Here is a 20,028-nt window from a genome sequence, read left to right as displayed (position 1 = left end):
GTGTAGATACCTCTTCTGTTTTCTTTGGAAAGAGCAGAGGCATGTTGGAAAGGCAATACAACAGTAGTGAAGAAGAGTTCATGTGGAAGAGGGTATGGCTGGTTTTGGTGTGGATTTTTTTTGTAATTTTCTTTGTGTACGGTTGTATTTGGACCTTAAATGGTATTTGTAAAAAGGTGCAAGACTTTTTGTTGTTGTGATTCTATTGCTCTGCCTCAGGGTGATTTCTCTAATGTCATTCTTGCAGATGCAACAGGACAAGCTCAGCAGGGCAGCGTAGAAGAGGAGAGCAATGTAAGAAGGTGAGTCAGCATGTGGTATTAGAGAGAAGATGTGGCTTTCAGTACTGTATGTATTGGTTCTTTTAAATTTGAAGTTTTGAAGCAATGAATGACATGGGATGTGGGGATGGGGATGAGTCAGTCAAGGTCAGCAGCGGTGGATGGGCTGAAGTATCACATCTTCCTCAGAGGGAGTAACTTTCAAGTTTTAAGCAACTCACGTTGGTTGGGTTTTACAGGCAGTTTGCAAGCCTTCAGGTTGCATGCCTCGGGAGGATGGGCAGGCAAGGTGAGGGACCGGGAGATGGGAATTTGTAGGGTTTTGAGTGGTATCTCAGCATGTGTTTCTTTGGTTGGTGTGACACGCAGGGTCAGAGGGGTGATGCTGCACGCCCACTGAGTAGTCCCAGCAAGTGAGGCAGTTGTGGACATGTATGGTGTCTAATAGCCCAGTACTATATTGCAGCTCAGTGGAGTGTTTGTCTTTGGTTTTGCAGGCACCACAGGCATCCGGAGCCGGATGAGCGTTGGAGGTGAGCTGGGTAGTAGAGAGGTAGCGCATGGGGGTGGTGGTTTCCCGTAAGCTCAACAGTAATATTGTGTGTCTTAAGTTTTTTAGGTGCCAGAACCAGAGAGTGCCACAAAGTCCGAATCCGGAATCCATGAGGAGCAGGTGAGCAGAAGGGTACGGCGCATATGATGTGGGGGATATTGCAGTACAACTTAGTGTTAACGACGCGATGGTGCCTGATGGCACCATTTTGTGCAGATTGGGGTTCCATTGTTTGTTTTTGCAGATGATGAAGAGGAAACCCAGTGACTCCAGGATGAATCGATTTGATATATGGTAACCTTTTTTTTTTTTGTTCAGCAGGGCTCCAGAGTCCCGGCCCTCAGCGAAGTTGAGGTACTGGCAGCGGAGCTTCCAGGACAGGGTTGGAAATAGCAGCAAGGCATTTAAAAGTTAGCGTAGTGCCCCAGGCTTTCCAGGAGCAGTGCCCTTTGGGCACATAAGCGGAGCAGTAATTGTCCTGACCGTATGTGACACTATCTTGCATTGCACTGCCTTGTATTGTGTTTAGCCTGGAATTGTATCGCTCTGTAGTGTTCTTGTCTGCAGTCTCAGACGGTCTAGCATGGTAACGCCTGTATTCCGTTACGTCTTGTGCTGTATTGCTCAGTCATCGTCTTGACAGCCATCTGAGACTGTCATGTTGTACCGTTCGCCATGTTGTTACTTTGATGGATTGTTCTGCATCTGACTGCATTGCGTTGCCGGGTTTTGAGTTGCGTTGCTCTGTAACTGTCTTGACTGCTGTCTGAGACTGTCTTGCATTGTATGCTTATGTATTTTTTTGTTTTGTGTTGTATTGTGTATTTGAAATAGTATTGCGTTGCCTGGCTCTGTATCGGTCTTGCATTGTAGCGCCCCGTAATTGTCTTGACCGGCACGTCAGACTGCGTTACATCGTATAGTTCTGGTTTTTGTGTGGCTTTCCATCAGTCTGTACTTTAAATTGTTTCACTTTGGCTGCCTGTATCTCTGTTTCGTGTCGTATCGCTTAGTCATTGTCTTGACTGCCATCTGAGATTATCAGGCATGGTAGCCTTCCATATTTTGTTTTGAATCGCACGGTTGTGTATTTGAACCTCTATTGCGTCGCCTGGCTGTGTTTTGGCTTTGCAGCATATGGCTTTGTCATCGTCTTGATAGTTGTCTGATATATTCTGTCGTCATTCTGCATGGTACTAAGGATTATTTATTTTATTCGGTTGTTCTTTCTTTGACCACGTATTGCATTGTTCTGCCCTGTATCACGGTACGTCTCAAATCGTTTCGGTCTGTCACTGTTTTGACTGTCACGTGAGACACTCTGGCATTGTATCCTTAAGTATTTTGTTGTGTATTTGAAGGCTGTGTATTTGAAATTGTATTGCATTGTTTGGCGCTATTTCAGTTTTCCATCGCATCACTCTGTATTTTCCTTAACCGCCATCTGAAACCATCTCGCACGGTATTGCTCCGTATGTTGTTTCTTTAACGGATTGTTTTGTACGTGACCATATATTGTGTTGTCGGGCAGGGTGTTGTTTTCGCATCATATTGCTCTGTAATTTCCCCGATGGCCGTCGGGGATGGTTTTGCAGGGTACCGCCCCGTATCGCGTTTCGTCTTGCGTTGCATTGCCCCGTAATCGTCTCGACTGCCGTCTCAGGCCGTCTGCCATTGTAATCGCTGTATTGCAGGTTTTTTGATTCATCGTTCTTAAGTTACCCTATGTATTTATCGTATTGCCCTGTGTTGTGTTACGTCTTGCATGGTATTGCTCTGTATATGTCTTGACTGCCATCTGAGACCGTGGAGTTGTACAGTTTGATATGTTGTTTCTGGAACGGATTGTTTTGTACCTGACCATATATTGCATTGCCGGGCAGCGTGTTGTTTTTGCATTATGTCGTTCAGTAATTTCCTCGACTGCCATTTGAGATGGTCTTGCGTCATACGCTTAAGAATTCGGTTCCATATTATATTGTTGTGTATTTGAAATAGTATTGCTCCGCCTGGCTCAGTATTGGTTTTGCATCGTGTTGCCCTGTCACGCTCTTGACTGCTATGCGATCTATTCTGGCATTGTACCACACCACATTACGTGTTTTTTTTTTAATCGGTTGTTCTTTGACTGTGTAATGCCTTGTACCGCCCTCTATTGTGTTACGTCTTGCATTATATTGCCCCGTCATAGCCTTGACTGCCTTCTGATCTGTTTGGGCCTCGTACCACACTATATTGTGGGTTTTTTAATCGGTTGTCCTTCATTTGGCTTTCTAACGCCTCGTACCGCCCTGTGTTGTGTAACATCTTGCATTATATTGCCCCATTTTAGTCTTGACTGCATTCTGATCTACTCTGGCATCGCACCACACTGTATTGTGTGTTTTTTTTTTTTAATTGGTTCTTCTTTATTTGACTGTGTAATGCATTGTACTGCCCTGTATTGTGTTACTTCTCGCATTATAGTGCTGTCATTATCCTGACTGCCTTCTGATCTTTTCTGGTATTACAGTTTGAACGTATGCTGGGTTTTTTAATCCGTTGTTCTTCATTTGGCTGCATGGTGCCTTTTTACCACCTGGTATGGTGCTGCATCTTGCGTCGTATCGCCCTGTTGTTGTCTCAATGGTCATTTTACACGTTCTGTCCTAGGACCATGCTGTATTGTGAATTCTTTCATGGGTTGTTGTTTTTTTGACTGTATTGCCTGGTAGGGCCCCGTATCGTGTTACGTCTTGCCTCGTATTGCTCTGTCATTGTGGCGGCTGACATCTGATATATTCTACCATTGTATGTACCGTCAATTCTTTCATTGTCTGTTCTGCATTTGATTGTATGTTGCCTTGTACTGCCCTGTGTAAGGTTTGATCTTGCATTGTATTGCCCTGTCATTGTCTTGCCAGTTATTTTAGACTGTCTGGCACTGTATTGTGCAATTTTTAACCGGTTGTTCTGTATTTGACCGCTGTTGCGATGTCATCCCCCTTTTTCGCCCAGGCTGCTGCTTAAGCTAAAAGGACTAGCAGGAGTCGCTACGAGTGGCACTTGAACTTTTGGGAATGGCTGGCAACAGAGTCAAAACACTAAGTCAGTTAGCTTAGTGTATAACTAGCGGACAGACCAAGAGCCCTTTGAGCTTTCTTGCAAGGCAGCGGCCTGTTCGCCATCATTTCCTGGGGACACTCACTTAAGGTTCTGCTCTTCGAGGCTGAGAGATGCCTTGCCGCAACAGATTCTGGGTAAGTGACTAGCATGCCAGACTTCACAATCTTAGCTGAGCGATATAAAGGGTTTGATCACGCAGATATGATCCTTTAAGAGGTAAACTGTTGCCCAAGTCCGGGGCAAAGATTGGATCCAGCCGCACCTAGACTCCTCTCCGAGAAGGAGTTTAGAAAGCAAGGGGGTCCTTTCCGAGCCTCGTGACTCAACGGGGAGGGTCTCCCTGACAGCTCGTCTGACCCTGGCCCCTAGGCAGGAAATAATCTGGGGTGCGTGGCCATAGAATCTGGTAAAATGCTGTCACGTGCACTGCTACCTTTGTTGAATCACTGCTGTTATGTTTGTAAATGTTTCTCTACCTCTCTCTTAGGAGTGAATTCTATCACTGCGCCCGCCACAACTGCATATTGCCTGTGTTACATCTTGCATTGTATTGCCCTGTTGTCTTGACGGTCATGTTAGAGAATCTGTCCTAGGACTGGACTGTATTGTGATGTCTTTCATGGGTTCTTAAGTGGCTGTGTATTGCCTCGTACTGTCCTGTGTGGTGTTACGTCTTCCATTGTATCGCTCTGTTGTTGTCTTGATTGTCATCTGATGTATTCTGCCATTGTACGCCACCATATTGTCACTTCCTTCATCAGCTGTTTTTTATTTGATGGTGTATTGCATTGTACTGCCATGTACGCTGTTACGTCTCGCATTGTATTGTCCTGTCACTGGTGTGTTTGTGATTTTAGATGTTGCGTTAAAAATTTCACAGTCCACTGCAGTCCTACAAGTGGCTGTTTTTTATTTGACTGCGTATTCGTTAAAAAGTTCACAACCCCATGCAGTCCTATAACTGTTTGCTGTTTATTTGACCAGGTATTGGGTTGTACTGACACGTACAATGTTATGTCTTGCATTGTATTGCCCTGTCATTGTTTTGTTTGATTTTAGACGTTGCGTTAAAAAATTAGCAATACAGTGCTGTGCTATAATTTGCTGGTCTCTGACTGCATATTGCCTGGTTTTGCCCACTATACTGTTATGTCTTGCATTCTATTGACATGTTGTAGTCTGGATTGTCATTTTACAGATTGTGTTAAAAGATTCATAATGCGGTGCAGTCCTATAATTTGTTGTTCTTTATATGACCGTGTATTGGATTGTACTGTCCGATGTGATGCTACGTCTCGCATTGTATAGCCCTGTCACTGTATTTATTGTCAGTTTAGAGATTGTGTTAAAGAAATTCTCAGTACCATGCAGTCCTATAACCAGTTGCTTTTATTTCACTGTGTATCAGATTGTACCGCCCGGTATATTGTTAGGTCTTGTATTGTATTGCTCTGGAACCGTCTCGATTGATATCTGAAATATTCTGTCATCGTAATGAACTGTACTGTCAGTTTCATAATTGCTTGTTCTCTATGTGACTGCCTATTGCATTATACTGTCCCCTATAATGTTAAGTCTTGGATTCTATTGCTCAGTTTTATCAACTGCCATCTGCGACCGGGATTGCAGTGCACTTGTCCGTGGGTTTTCAATTGGCGGTTCATTATTTGACTACATCTTGTGTCGTCCTGCCCGGTATCGTGTGTTGCCTTGAATTGTATTGCCCTGTAATTGCCCTGACTATCTGATCTGTTCTGGTATGTACTGCTCCATATTCCGTTTCTTTTAAAAGTTTGTTCTTGATTTGGCTGCGTATTGCCTTGTAGTGCCCTGTATCATGCTGCATCTTGCATTGCGTTGCCCTGTCATTCTCTTCACTGTCATTGTAGACGTTCTTGGACAGTAGCCATCTGTATCGTGGGGGTTTTACCGGGTGTTCTTTAACCATGTATTGCCGTGTTACCGCCTTTGTGTTGGGTCTCTAATCGTGTTGCCGCGTCATTGTTTTGACTGCCATCTGATGCATCTTAGCATTATACTGTCCTCTATTGTCTTACGTTGTGCATTGTATTGCTCTGTCATTATCTTGCCTGCTGTCTCACATCCGTTGGCGTTGTAACACGCAGTATTGTGGGTCCCTTCGTCGGTTGTATATTTGACTGACTATTGCACTGTACTGTGCTGTCTAACGTTATGTCTCGGATTCTGTTGTCCTGTAACTGTCTCGACCGGCACCTGATGCTCCGTGGGATAGTACTGCCTTGTATGTTGGGGTTTTGACAGGTTGTTCTTTCTTTAATTCTGTTTTGCATTGTACTGCCCCGTGTTGTGTTACGTTTGGCATTGTATTGCCATATAATAGTCCTGAGTGATATATTCTGGCATGGTACTGCACTGTACTGTGGGGTTTTTTTAGGGGGTGGTTGTTTACATGCCTGTGTTTTTTCCTTGTACTGCCCCATATCGTGTTTCGTCTTGCATTGTATTGCCCTGTCATTGTTTCAACAGTCATTTTATATGTTCTGTCACAGGACTGCACTGTATTGTGACTTCTTTAATAGGCGGTTGTTTCTTTGACAGTGCAGTGTCTTGTAGTGCCTTATATCGTGTTATGCCTTGCATTGTATTGCTCTGTTGTTGTCTCGACTGACATCTGATAGATAGTCTGCCATTGTATGGCACTGTACCGTGAATTCCTTCATTGTTGGTTCTTTATTTGATTGCGTATGGCGCTGTACTGCCCTGGATAACTCTCTCTTGCGTTGTATTGCCCTGACAATGTTGTCTTGCTTGTTATTTTAGATTGTCTGGGATTGTACTGCACTGTATTGTGAATTATTGAATTGGTTGTTCTTTGTTTGACCGTTGTAGCGGTGTGGTCCCTTTCTCCCCTCCTCACAGGCGACAGAGTCAAGGTGCCGTATGGAGTGGGGACCTAGATATTTTTTTCCCAGACTGATGTGACTAAAAGTCAATTAGCTGCCTCTACAAATAGTCAACAGGGCAAGAGCCCTTGGAGCTCTCTTGCAAGGCAGCGGTCCATTCGCCAGCACCTCCCATTGAGCGGGGATGCTCATGTAAGGTTCTGTTCCTTAAGGCTGAGAGATGCCTTGCCGCAACAGATTCTCGGTAAGTGACTAATAACATGCCAAATTTAGCAATCTTAGCTGAGTGGTATAATGGGTTGATGGTGCAGGTGTAATCCTCTAGAGGTAAACCGTTGACCAAGTCCAAGGCAAGGATCGGATCCAGCTGCACCTAGACTCCTCTCCGAGAAGGAGTTTAGAAAGCAAGGGGGTCCTTTCTGAGCCTTGTGGCTCAACGGGAGGGTCTCCCAGACAGCTTGTCTGACCCTGGCCCCTATGCAGTAAATCATCCGGGGTGCGTGGCCATGGAATCTGGTAAAACACTGTCACGTGCACTGCTACCTTTGGAGAATCACTGTGTGTGTGTTTCTAAATGTTTCTTGACTTCTCTCTCAGGAGTGAAGTTAATGGCTCTGCCCGCAACAACCACATGTTGCCTTGTCTGTCCCCGTATGGTGTTGTGTCTTGCCTTGTATTGCCCTGTCATCGTCTTGATTGCCATCTGATCCATTGTATCATAGTAGTGCACTGCATTGTGAATTTTTTAACTGTCTGTTCTTTATTTGGCTATGTATTGCCTTGCGCCGGACTGTATTGTGTCACATCTTGCGCTGTATTGCCCTGTAATTGTCTTGACTGCCATCTGCGACTTTTTGAGATTGTACGGCAGCGTAGTGTGGGTTTTCTGACTGGCTGTTCTTTATTTGACTGTGTATTGCCTTGGACTGCCCTGCGTGGTGTTCCGTTTTGCGTTGACATTGTCTCGACTGACACGTGGGATTTGCCATTGTACTGCAGTGTGTTTTGGGTATTGTAATTTACTGGTCTTTATTTGACTGTGTATTGCCTTGTACTGACCCGCATAATGTTATGTCTTGCACTGCATTGCCCTGTCATTGTCTTGACCGACATCTGAGACTGTCTGGCATTGCAGTGTACTGTATTGTGGGTCTTGTAATTGGCTGTCGCTTACTTGTCTGCGTATTGGGTTGTACTGCCCTGTATACTGTAGTGTGTGGCATTGTATCGCCCTGTCATTGTCGTAAAGGTCGCTTTGGAGATTGTCATAACACTGCACTCTGTTGTGAATTTTTCATCAGTTGTTCTTTGTTTGGCTGTATATTGCCTTGTACTGCCCAGTATTGTGTTACGCCTTCCGTTGTGTCACTCTGTCGTTGTCTTGAATGACATCTGATGTTTTCTAATGTTTGATGGCAATGTATTTTCAATTTTTCCATTGGCTGTTCTTTATTTGAGTGTGTAGTGCCAGGCACCGCTCTGTATAATGTTATAAATGGCTTCCTTCCACAGCTGCCCCTTTTTTCCCCTCCCTTCCCCCCGCCAGCTGCCCCCTTTTTTTCTCTTCTGCTCTTCTGCCCTTCTACCCCCCCCATTATATTTTCCTCTTCCCTTCCCCCTCAGCCGCCCCCCTTTTTTTTTCTCGCCCTCCCCTTCCCCTCAGCCGCCCCCCTTTTTTTTTCTCGCCCTCCCCTTCCCCTCAGCCGCCCCCCTTTTTTTTTCTCGCCCTCCCCTTCCCCTCAGCCGCCCCCCTTTTTTTTTCTCGCCCTCCCCTTCCCCTCAGCCGCCCCCCTTTTTTTTCTCGCCCTCCCCTTTTTCTCTTCCCCTCAGCTGCCCCCCGTTTTTCCTTCTTTTCTATCAGTCCAGCCCCCTTTTCTTCCTCTGGTGCCCCGCTGCCCCCTTTTCTTCCGCTCCCCCCACAGCCGCCCCCCTTTTGTTTCTTCCGCTCCCCCCACAGCCGCCCCCCTTTTGTTTCTTCCGCTCCCCCCACAGCCGCCCCCCTTTTGTTTCTTCCGCTCCCCCCACAGCCGCCCCCCTTTTGTTTCTTCCGCTCCCCCCACAGCCGCCCCCCTTTTGTTTCTTCCGCTCCCCCCACAGCCGCCCCCCTTTTGTTTCTTCCGCTCCCCCCACAGCCGCCCCCCTTTTGTTTCTTCCGCTCCCCCCACAGCCGCCCCCCTTTTGTTTCTTCCGCTCCCCCCACAGCCGCCCCCCTTTTGTTTCTTCCGCTCCCCCCACAGCCGCCCCCCTTTTGTTTCTTCCGCTCCCCCCACAGCCGCCCGTCATTTTTTTTCTCTTCCACCCTTTGGTCCCCTTTTTGTTTCTTCCTCATTCCCACAGCCGTCACGTTTTTTCTCTCCCCTTCCCACAGCCGTCACGTTTTTTCTCTCCCCTTCCCACAGCCGCCCCCCTGTTTTCTTCTCTCCAAGGCTGCCCCCTTTTTTACCTCTTCTGCCCCTCTGCCACCCTTTTTTTCTTCTCTCCAAGGCTGCCCCCTTTTTTTACCTCTTCTGCCCCTCTGCCACCCTTTTTTTCTTCTCTCCAAGGCTGCCCCCTTTTTTTACCTCTTCTGCCCCTCTGCCACCCTTTTTTTCTTCTCTCCAAGGCTGCCCCCTTTTTTTACCTCTTCTGCCCCTCTGCCACCCTTTTTTTCTTCTCTCCAAGGCTGCCCCCTTTTTTACCTCTTCTGCCCCTCTGCCACCCTTTTTTTCTTCTCTTCCCACAGCCGCCCCCCTTTTTACCTCTTCTGCCCCTCTGCCACCCTTTTTTTCTTCTCTTCCCACAGCCGCCCCCCTTTTTTCTACTCTTCCCACAGCCGCCTGTCATTTTCTTCCCTCTTCCGCTCCTTTCCCCCCCCCTTTTTTCCCTCTTCCGCTCCTTTTCCCCCGCCCTTTTTTCCCTCTTCCGCTCCTTTTCCCCCGCCCTTTTTTCCTCTTCCGCTCCTTTTCCCCCGCCCTTTTTCCCTCTTCCGCTCCTTCCCCCCCCCTTTTTCCCTCTTCCGCTCCTTTTCCCCCGCCCTTTTTTCCCTCTTCCGCCCCTTTCCCCCGCCCTTTTTTCCCTCTTCCGCCCCTTTCCCCCGCCCTTTTTTCCCTCTTCCGCCCCTTTCCCCCGCCCTTTTTTCCCTCTTCCGCCCCTTTCTCCTCCCACCGCCCCCTTCTTTCCTCCTTCTCGCCCCCCTGCTGCCCTTTTTCTTTTCTTCCCTTCCAGCCCCGTTTTTTCTTTTCTTACCCCGCCACCCCTTTTTTCTTCTCTTCCTCACAGCTGCCCCTATGTTTTTCCTCTTCCTTCCCAGCCCCCTTTTTCTTCTCTTCCCACTGCCACCCCCCTTTTTTTCTCTTATGCCCTCTGCCCCATTTTTTCTCTTCCGACCTCCTGTCCCCCTTTTATTTCTTCCTCCTTCCCACAGCCGCCCCCTTTTTTTCTGCTCCTCCAACAGCTGCCCATCGTTTTTTTCCTCCTCTTCCTCCCCAGCCCCCTTTTTCCCCTCTTCCGCCCCTTCGCCCCCCTTTTTTCCCCTCTTCCGCCCCTTTCCCCCTCGTCTTTTTCTTTTCTCCCTAAGGCAACCCCCTTTCTTTCCTCTTCCGCAACCCTGCCTCTCTTTTCTTCCTTTCCAGCCCCCTACCCCCTTTTTCTTCCCGTCCCCACAGCCGCCCCCTTTTTTTTATTCTCTCCCCACAGCCGCCCCCTTTTTTCCTTCTTTATGCCCCCCTGCTCCCCTTTGCTTCTACTCTCCCCACAGCCGCCCCCTTTTTTTTCCTACTCTCCCCACAGCCGCCCCCTTTTTTTTCCTACTCTCCCCACAGCCGCCCCCTTTTTTTTCCTACTCTCCCCACAGCCGCCCCCTTTTTTTTCTACTCTCCCCACAGCCGCCCCCTTTTTTTTCTACTCTCCCCACAGCCGCCCCCTTTTTTTTCTACTCTCCCCACAGCCGCCCCCTTTTTTTTCTACTCTCCCCACAGCCGCCCCCTTTTTTTTCTACTCTCCCCACAGCCGCCCCCTTTTTTTTCCTACTCTCCCCACAGCCGCCCCCTTTTTTTTCTACTCTCCCCACAGCCGCCCCCTTTTTTTTCTACTCTCCCCACAGCCGCCCCCTTTTTTTTCTACTCTCCCCACAGCCGCCCCCTTTTTTTTCTACTCTCCCCACAGCCGCCCCCTTTTTTTTCTACTCTCCCCACAGCCGCTTGTTGTTTTTTTCTTCTCTTCCGCCCCTTTTCTCCCCTTGTTTTTTTCTCTTGCGCCCTTCTGCCCCCTTTTTTTTCTTCTCTCTTCACAGCCACCCCCTTTTTCTATTCTTCCCACAGCCGCTTGTTGTTTTTTTCCTCTTCGTCCACAGCCCCCTTTTTTCTTCTCTTCTGCCCCTTTTCTCCCCTGTTTTCTTCTTTTCTCCCCTGTTTTCTTCTCTTCTGCCCCTTTTCTCCCCTGTTTTCTTCTCTTCTGCCCCTTTTCTCCCCTGTTTTCTTCTCTTCTGCCCCTTTTCTCCCCTGTTTTCTTCTCTTCTGCCCCTTTTCTCCCCTGTTTTCTTCTCTTCTGCCCCTTTTCTCCCCTGTTTTCTTCTCTTCTGCCCCTTTTCTCCCCTGTTTTCTTCTCTTCTGCCCCTTTTGTCCCCTGTTTTCTTCTCTTCTGCCCCTTTTCTCTCTTCTCTCCGCAAGGCCGCCCCCTTTTTTTTCTTCCTCTTCCTCACAGCCGCCCCTATATTTTTCCTCTTATCTCCTCTAACCCCCTTTTTTCCCTCTTCTGACCTCCTGTCCCCCTTTTGTTTCTTCCTCCTTCCCATAGCCCCCCGTTTTTTCTCTTCCCTTCCCACTGCTGACCCCGGTTTTCCTTCCTCCGCCCCTTTTCCCCCCGGTTTTCTCTGCCCTTCCTACAACCGCCTGTTGTTTTTTTCTTCTCTTGCGCCCTTCTGCCCCCTTTTTTCTTCTCTTGCGCCCTTCTGCCCCCTTTTTTCTTCTCTTGCGCCCTTCTGCCCCCTTTTTTCTTCTCTTGCGCCCTTCTGCCCCCTTTTTTCTTCTCTTGCGCCCTTCTGCCCCCTTTTTTCTTCTCTTGCGCCCTTCTGCCCCCTTTTTTTTTCCTTCCCCTACCGCCCCCCTTTTTCCTTCTTTTTGTCTCCCTGCACCCCTTTTTTCTTTTCTTCCCCCACCACCCGTCTTTTTATTCGTCTTTCTCCCCGACCCCCTTTTTTCTCCTCTCCCGCCCGTTTCCCCCCCTTTTTTTTCCTCTTCTGCTCCTCTGCCCCCTTTTTTCTTCTCCCCCCACAGCCGCCCCCTGTTCCCCCCTTATTTTTCCTCTTCTGCCCCCTCTTTTCTTCTCTTCCCACTGCCCCATTTTTTTCCTTCCCCCACCGCCCCCCCTTTTTCCTTCTTTTTGCCTCTGTGCTCCCCTTTTTTCTTTTCTCCCCCCACCGCCCATCTTTCTTTTTCCTCTCCCGCCCCTTCCCCCCCCTTTTTTCTTCTCTCCCGCCCCTTCCCCCCCCTTTTTTCTTCTCTCCCGCCCCTTCCCCCCCTTTTTTCTGCTCTCACCGCAGCTGCCCGCTTTTCCCCCCTTTTTTTCCTATTCTGCCCTTCTGCCCCCTTTTTTTCTCTCTTCCCACCACCCTCATGTTTTTTCCCTTCCCCCGCCGCCCCCCTTTCTTCCTATTTTTGCTTGCTGCTCCCCTTTTTTCTTTTCTTCCCCCGCTGCCCCGTTTTCTTCTTTTTCTCACAGCCGCCCCCTCTTTTCTTCTCTTCCAAACGGCCGCCCCTATTTTTTTCCTCTTCCTTCCCAGCCCCCTTTTTTTCTCTTACCGACTGCCACCCCTTTTCTCCCCCCTATTTTCCCCCTCCCGCCACCCCTTTTCTCCCCCCTATTTTCCCCCTCCCGCCACCCCTTTTCTCCCCCCTATTTTCCCCCTCCCGCCCCCCTTTTCTCCCCCCTTTTTTCCCCTCCTCCAATCACCCCTTTTCTCCCCCCTTTTTTCCTCTCCTCCAACCGCCCCTATTTTTTTCTCTTCCCTTGCTGCCCCCTCTTTTCCTTCTTTTTGCCCCCGTGCTTCCCTTTTTTCTTTTCCTCCTCACAGCCGCCTGTCATTTTTTCTTTTCCTCCTCACAGCCGCCTGTCATTTTTTCTTTTCCTCCTCACAGCCGCCTGTCATTTTTTTCTTTTCCTCCTCACAGCCGCCTGTCATTTTTTTTTTTTTCCTCCTCACAGCCGCCTTTGCTTTCCTCTTCCGGCCCTTTTCGCCCCCTTTTTGCTTTCCTCTTCCGGCCCTTTTCGCCCCCTTTTTGCTTTCCTCTTCCGGCCCTTTTCGCCCCCTTTTTGCTTTCCTCTTCCGGCCCTTTTCGCCCCCTTTTTTCTTCTCTCTCCAAAGCCCGCCCCTTTTTTCTCTGCCCTTCCCACAGCTGCCTGTTGTTTTTTTCCTCCTCTTCCGCCCCTTCCTCCCCAACTTTTTTCCTCTTCCGCCCCTCTGCCCCCTTTTTGTTTTCTCTTCCTTCCCACAGCCCGCCCCTTTTTTCTCTGCCCTTCCCACAGCTGCCTGTTGTTTTTTTCTCTCCTCTTCCGCCCCCTTTCCCCCTTTTTTCTTCTCTTCCCACCGCCCCCTTTTTTTTCCCTCTCCCGCCCCTTTCCCCCCTTTTTTTTCCCTCTCCCGCCCCTTTCCCCCTTTTTTCCCCTCTCCTGCCCCTTTCCCCCCTTTTTTTTCCCCTCTCCTGCCCCTTTCCCCCCTTTTTTTTCCCCTCTCCCGCCCCTTTCCCCCCTTTTTTTTCCCCTCTCCCGCCCCTTTCCCCCCTTTTTTTTCCCCTCTCCCGCCCCTTTCCCCCGTTTTTTTTCCCCTCTCCCGCCCCTTTCCCCCGTTTTTTTTCCCCTCTCCCGCCCCTTTCCCCCGTTTTTCTTCCCCTCTCCCGCCCCTTTCCCCCGTTTTTCTTCACTTCCCACAGCCCGCCCCTCTTTCTACTCTTCCTACAACCCCCTGTTGTTTTTTCCTCCTCTTCCTCCCCAGCCGCCTTTTTTCTTCTCTTCCGCCCCTTCTGCCCCCTTTTTTTTTCCCTCCCCACAGCCGCCCCCTGTTCCCCCCTTATTTGTCCTCTTACGCCCTTCTGCCCCCCTTTTTCTTCTCTTCCCACCGCCCCCATTTTTTTCCATCCCCCACTGCCCCCATTTTTTTCCTTCCCCCACCGCCCCCCTTTTTCCTTCTTTTTGCCTCCCTGCACCCCTTTTTTCTTTTCTTCCCCCACCACCCGTCTTTTTATTCATCTTCCTCCCCAACCCCCTTTTTCCTTCTCTCCCGCCCCTTTCCCCCCCTTTTTCCTTCTCTCCCGCCCCTTTCCCCCCCTTTTTCCTTCTCTCCCGCCCCTTTCCCCCCCTTTTTCCTTCTCTCCCGCCCCTTTCCCCCCCTTTTTCCTTCTCTCCCGCCCCTTTCCCCCCCTTTTTCCTTCTCTCCCGCCCCTTTCCCCCCCTTTTTCCTTCTCTCCCGCCCCTTTCCCCCCCTTTTTTTCTTCTCTCCCGCCCCTTTCCCCCCCTTTTTTTCTTCTCTCCCCACAGCCGCACCCTGTTCCCCCCTTATTTGTCCTCTTATGCCCTTCTGCCCCCTTTTTTCTTCTCTTCCCACCGCCCCCATTTTTTTCCTTCCCCCACCGCCCCCCTTTTTCCTTCTTTTTGCCTCCGTGCTCCCCTTTTTTCTTCTCTACCCCCACCACCGATCTTTTTTATTCCTCTTCCTCCCCAACCCCCTTTTTTCTTCTCTTCCGTCCCTTTTCACCCCATTTTTTCCTCTTCCGGCCTTCTGCCCCCTCTTTTCTTCTCTCTCTAAAGCCATCCCCTTTTTTCGACTCTTCCCACAGCCCCCTGTTGTTTTTTCCCTCCTCTTCCTCCCCAGCCCCTGTTGTTTTTTTTCCTCCTCTTCCTCCCCAGCCCCCTTTTTTTTCCTCTGCCACCCTTCTGCTCCCTTTTTTCGTCTCTTCCCACCACCCCACTTTTTTCCCTTCCCCGGCCGCCCCCCTTTTTTCCTTCTTTATGCCCCCCTGCTCCCCTTTGCTTCTACTCTTCCCACAGCTGCCCCCTTTGCTTCTACTCTTCCCACAGCCGCCCCCTTTTTTCCTCTTCTGCCCCTTTTCCCCCTTTTGTTTCCTCTTCCTTCCTACAGCCTGCCCCTTTTTTCTACTCTTCCCACAGCTGCCTGTTGTTTTTTTCCTTCTCTTACGCCCATTTCCCCCACCTTTTTTCCTATCTTCCGCCCCTTCACCCCCACCTTTTCCCCTCTTCTGCCCCTCTGCCCCCCTTTTTCTCTTCTCTCCCCACAGCCGCCCGTCGTTTTTCTTCTCTCCCGGCCCCTTTCTCCCCCCCGTTTTTCTTCTCTCCCGGCCCCTTTCTCCCCCCCGTTTTTCTTCTCTCCCGGCCCCTTTCTCCCCCCCGTTTTTCTTCTCTCCCGGCCCCTTTCTCCCCCCCGTTTTTCTTCTCTCCCGGCCCCTTTCTCCCCCCCGTTTTTCTTCTCTCCCGGCCCCTTTCTCCCCCCCGTTTTTCTTCTCTCCCTTCAACCAGCCCCTTTCTTCTACTCTTCCGCCCCTTCCTCCCCACCTTTTTCCTCTTCCGCCCCTCTGTCCCCCTTTTTTTTTCTTCTCTCCTCACAGCCGCCCCCGTTCCCCCCCTTATTTTTCCTCTTCCGCCCTTCTGCCCCCTTTTTTCTTCTCTTCCCACCGGCCCCTTTTTTCCTTCTTTTTGACCCCCTGGTCCCCTTTTTTCTTTTCTTCCCCCGCCGCCCCCTTTTTTCTCGTCTTCCAAACGGCCGCCCCTATTTTTTCCTCTTCCTTCCCAGCCCCCTTTTCCTTCTCTTCTCATTGCTGCCCCCCCTCTTTTCTCTTAATTTCTCTACCCCCCTTTTTCTCTTACTTCCTCTACCCCTCTTTTTTCCTCTTTTGCCCCTCTGTCCCCTTTTTTTCTACTCTTCCCACAGCCGCCCCTCGTTTTTTTCTTCCTCTTCCTCCCCAGCCCCCTCTTTTCCCTCTCCCACCCATTCCCAGCCCCCTCTTTTCCCTCTCCGCCTCTTACCCCCCTTTTTCTTCTCTCCAAATGCCATGTGCTGTTTTTCCTCTTCCACCCCCCTGCACCCTTTTTCTTCCCTTCCCCACAGCCGCCCTTATTTTTCACTTCCCCACAGCCGCCCCCTTTTTTCCTTCTCTGCTTCTTTCCCCCTTTTTTTCCTCTCAGCCCCTCTGCTCCCCCCTGTCCCCCCTTTTTTCTCTTCCCCACCACCCCCTGCTCTTTTGCCTTTTCTACCTGTCCAGCCCCCTTTTTTCTTCTATTCTGAACGGCCGCCCCCCTTTTTTTTCCTCTTCCCACGGCCGCCCCCCTTTTTTTTCCTCTTCCCACGGCCGCCCCCCTTTTTTTTCCTCTTCCCTTCTCCACAGCCACCCCCCTGCTCCCCTTTATTCTTTTTCTTTTCTTCCAGTCCAGCCCCTTTTTTTTCATCTCTTCTGAAAGGCTGCCCCTATTTTTTTCTCTTCCTTCCCAGCCCCCTTTTTCTTCTCTTACCCCCTCTACCCACCTTTTTTCCCCTTCTGGCCCTCTGCCCCCTTTTTTTTCTACTCTTTCCACAGCCGCCCCCTTTTTTTTTCTACTCTTTCCACAGCCGCCCCCTTTTTTTTTCTACTCTTTCCACAGCCGCCCCCTTTTTTTTCTACTCTTTCCACAGCCGCCCCCTTTTTTTTCTACTCTTTCCACAGCCGCCCCCTTTTTTTTCTACTCTTTCCACAGCCGCCCCCTTTTTTTTCTACTCTTTCCACAGCCGCCCCCTTTTTTTTCTACTCTTTCCACAGCCGCCCCCTTTTTTTTCTACTCTTTCCACAGCCGCCCCCTTTTTTTTCTACTCTTTCCACAGCCGCTCCCTTTTTTTTCTACTCTTTCCACAGCCGCTTGTTGTTTTTTTCTTCTCTTCCGCCCCTTTTCTCCCCTTCTTTTTTTCTCTTGCGCCCTTCTGCCCCCTTTTTTTTCTTCTCTTTTCACAGCCACCCCCTTTTTTTATTCTTCCCACAGCCGCTTGTTGTTTTTTCCCTCTTCGTCCACAGCCCCCTTTTTTCTTCTCTTCTGCCCCTTTTGTCCCCTGTTTTCTTCTCTTCTGCCCCTTTTCTCCCCTTGTTTTCTTCTCTTCTGCCCCTTTTCTCCCCTTGTTTTCTTCTCTTCTGCCCCTTTTCTCCCCTTGTTTTCTTCTCTTCTGCCCCTTTTCTCCCCTTGTTTTCTTCTCTTCTGCCCCTTTTCTCCCCTTGTTTTCTTCTCTTCTGCCCCTTTTCTCCCCTTGTTTTCTTTTCTCTCTTTGGCAGCCGCTCGCGTGGCCCAACAGCCGGTGGGGCTGCGGGCTTTCCGTCAGCCGTCACCCTCGGCACCACCGGCGCCCACGTGGCGCCGCCACGCCAGCCTGCGAAGCATTTTCCGGTAGGGCAGCGGCTCTGGCCACAGCTCCCACGCCCGAAGAGCCAGGAGGGACAGCCGTGCCTGGTTGGAAAGCTCTTTGGCAGCCGCTCGCGTGGCCCCACAGCCCGTGGGGCTGCGGGCTTTCCGGCGGACGTCAGCCTCGGCGACACCGGCGCCCACGTGGCGCCGCCGCGCCAGCCTGCAAAGCATTTTCCGGTAGGGCCGCGGCTCTGGCGACAGCTCCCACGCCCGAAGAGCCAGGAGGGAAAGCCGTGCCTCGTTGGAAAGCTCTTTGGCAGCCGCTCGCGTGGCCCCACAGCCCGTGGGGCTGCGGGCTTTCCGGCAGCCGTCAGCCTCGGCGACACCGGTGCCCACGTGGCGCCGCCGCGCCAACCTGCGAAGCATTTTCCGGTAGGGCCGCGGCTCTGGCGACAGCTCCCACGCCCGAAGAGCCAGGAGGGAAAGCCGTGCCTCGTTGGAAAGCTCTTTGGCAGCTGCTCGCGTGGCCCCACAGCCCGTGGGGCTGCGGGCTTTCCGGCGGCCGTCAGCCTTGGCGCCACCGGCGCCCACGTGGCACAGCCGCGCCAGCCTGCGAAGCATTTTCCGGTAGGTCCGCGGCTCTGGCGACAGCTCCCACGCCCGAAGAGCCAGGAGGGAAAGCCGTGCCTCGTTGGAAAGCTCTTTGGCAGCCGCTCGCGTGGCCCCACAGCCCGTGGGGCTGCGGGCTTTCCGGCGGCCGTCAGCCTCAGCGACACCGGCGCCCACGTGGCGCCGCTGCGCCAGCCTGCGAAGCATTTTCCGGTAGGGCCGCGGCTCTGGCGACAGCTCCCACGCCCGAAGAGCCAGGAGGGAAAGCCGTGCCTCGTTGGAAAGCTCTTTGGCAGCCGCTCGCATGGCCCCAGAGCCCGTGGGGCTGCGGGCTTTCCAGCGGCCGTGAGCCTCGGCGACACCGGCGCCCAAGTGGCGCCGCCGCTCGAGCCTGCGAAGCATTTTCCGGTAGGGCCGCGGCTCTGGCGACAGCTCCCACGCCCGAAGAGCCAGGAGGGAAAGCCGTGCCTCGTTGGAAAGCTCTTTGGCAGCCGCTCGCGTGGCCCCACAGCCCGTGGGGCTGCGGGCTTTCCGGCGGCCGTCAGCCTCGGCGACACCGGCGCCCACGTGGCGCCGCCGTGCCAGCCTGCGAAGCATTTTCCGGTAGGGCCGCGGCTCTGGCGACAGCTCCCACGCCCGAAGAGCCAGGAGGGAAAGCCGTGCCTCGTTGGAAAGCTCTTTGGCAGCCGCTCGCGTGGCCCCACAGCCCGTGGGGCTGCGGTCTTTCCGGCAGCCGTCAGCCTCGGCGACACCGGCGCCCACGTGGCGCCGCCACGCCAGCCTGCGAAGCATTTTCCGGTAGGGCCGCGGCTCTGGCGACAGCTCCCACGCCCGAAGAGCCAGGAGGGAAAGCCGTGCCTCCTTGGAAAGCTCTTTGGCAGCCGCTGGCGTGGCCCCACAGCCCGTGGGGCTGCGGGCTTTCCGGCGGCCGTCAGCCTCGGCGACACCGGCGCCAACGTGGCGCCGCCGCGCCAGCCTGCGAAGCATTTTCCGGTAGGGCCGCGGCTCTGGCGACAGCTCCCACGCCCGAAGAGCCAGGAGGGAAAGCCGTGCCTCGTTGGAAAGCTCTTTGGCAGCCGCTCGCGTGGCCCCACAGCCCGTGGGGCTGCGGGCTTTCCGGCGGCCATCAGCCTCGGCGACACCGTCGCCCACGTGGCGCCGCCGTGCCAGCCTGCGAAGCATTTTCCGGTAGGGCCGCGGCTCTGGCGGCAGCTCCCACGCCCGAAGAGCCAGGAGGGAAAGCCGTGCCTGGTTGGAAAGCTCTTTGGCAGCCGCTCGCGTGGCCCCACAGCCCGTGGGGCTGCGGGCTTTCCGGCGGCCATCAGCCTCGGCGACACCGGCGCCCACGTGACGCCGCCGCACCAGCCTTCAAAGCATTTTCCGGTAGGGCCGCGGCTCTGGCGACAGCTCCCACGCCCGAAGAGCCAGGAGGGAAAGCCGTGCCTCGTTGGAAAGCTCTTTGGCAGCCGCTCGCGTGGCCCCACATCCCGTGGGGCTGCGGGCTTTCCGGCAGCCGTCAGCCTCGGCGACACCGGCGCCCACGTGGCGCCGCCGCGCCAGCCTGCGAAGCATTTTCCGGTAGGGCCGCGGCTCTGGCGGCAGCTCCCACGCCCGAAGAGCCAGGAGGGAAAGCCGTGCCTCGTTGGAAAGCTCTTTGGCAGCCGCTCGCGTGGCCCCACAGCCCGTGGGGCTGCGGGCTTTCCGGCGGCCGTCAGCCTTGGCGACACCGGCGCCCACGTGGCGCCGCCGCGCCAGCCTGCGAAGCATTTTCCGGTAGGGCCGCGGCTCTGGCGGCAGCTCCCACGCCCGAAGAGCCAGGAGGGAAAGCCGTGCCTGGTTGGAAAGCTCTTTGGCAGCCGCTCGCATGGCCCCACAGCCCGTGGGGCTGCGGGCTTTCCGGCAGCCGTCAGCCTCGACAACACCTGCGACCACGTGGCGCCGCCGCGCCAGCCTGCGAAGCATTTTCCGGTAGGGCCGCAGCTCTGGCGACAGCTCCCACGCCCGAAGAGCCAGGAGGGAAAGCCGTGCCTCGTTGGAAAGCTCTTTGGCAGCCGCTCGCGTGGCCCCACAGCCCGTGGGGCTGCGGGCTTTCCGGCAGCCGTCAGCCTCGGCGACACCGGCGCCCACGTGGCGCCGCCGCGCCAGCCTGCGAAGCATTTTCCGGTAGGGCCGCAGCTCTGGCGACAGCTCCCACGCCCGAAGAGCCAGGAGGGAAAGCCGTGCCTCCTTGGAAAGCTCTTTGGCA

The 20,028-nt window shown here is 52.7% G+C and overlaps 1 long non-coding RNA gene across 1 annotated transcript; it reads left to right on the top strand.

The window, feature by feature from the left end:
* The first annotated feature begins 778 nt into the window (after nucleotides 1-778).
* Nucleotides 779-1,906, top strand: LOC128918392 (uncharacterized). The gene is made up of 3 exons (XR_008469534.1): nucleotides 779-814; nucleotides 893-954; nucleotides 1,153-1,906. It is a non-coding gene; the product is annotated as an uncharacterized LOC128918392 (long non-coding RNA).
* Nucleotides 1,907-20,028: the final 18,122 nt, after the last annotated feature.

This window comes from Rissa tridactyla, chromosome 16, assembly GCF_028500815.1.
Source record: "Rissa tridactyla isolate bRisTri1 chromosome 16, bRisTri1.patW.cur.20221130, whole genome shotgun sequence".
Classification (NCBI taxonomy): domain Eukaryota; kingdom Metazoa; phylum Chordata; class Aves; order Charadriiformes; family Laridae; genus Rissa; species Rissa tridactyla.
This window is presented reverse-complemented; position numbering and strand designations above follow the sequence as displayed.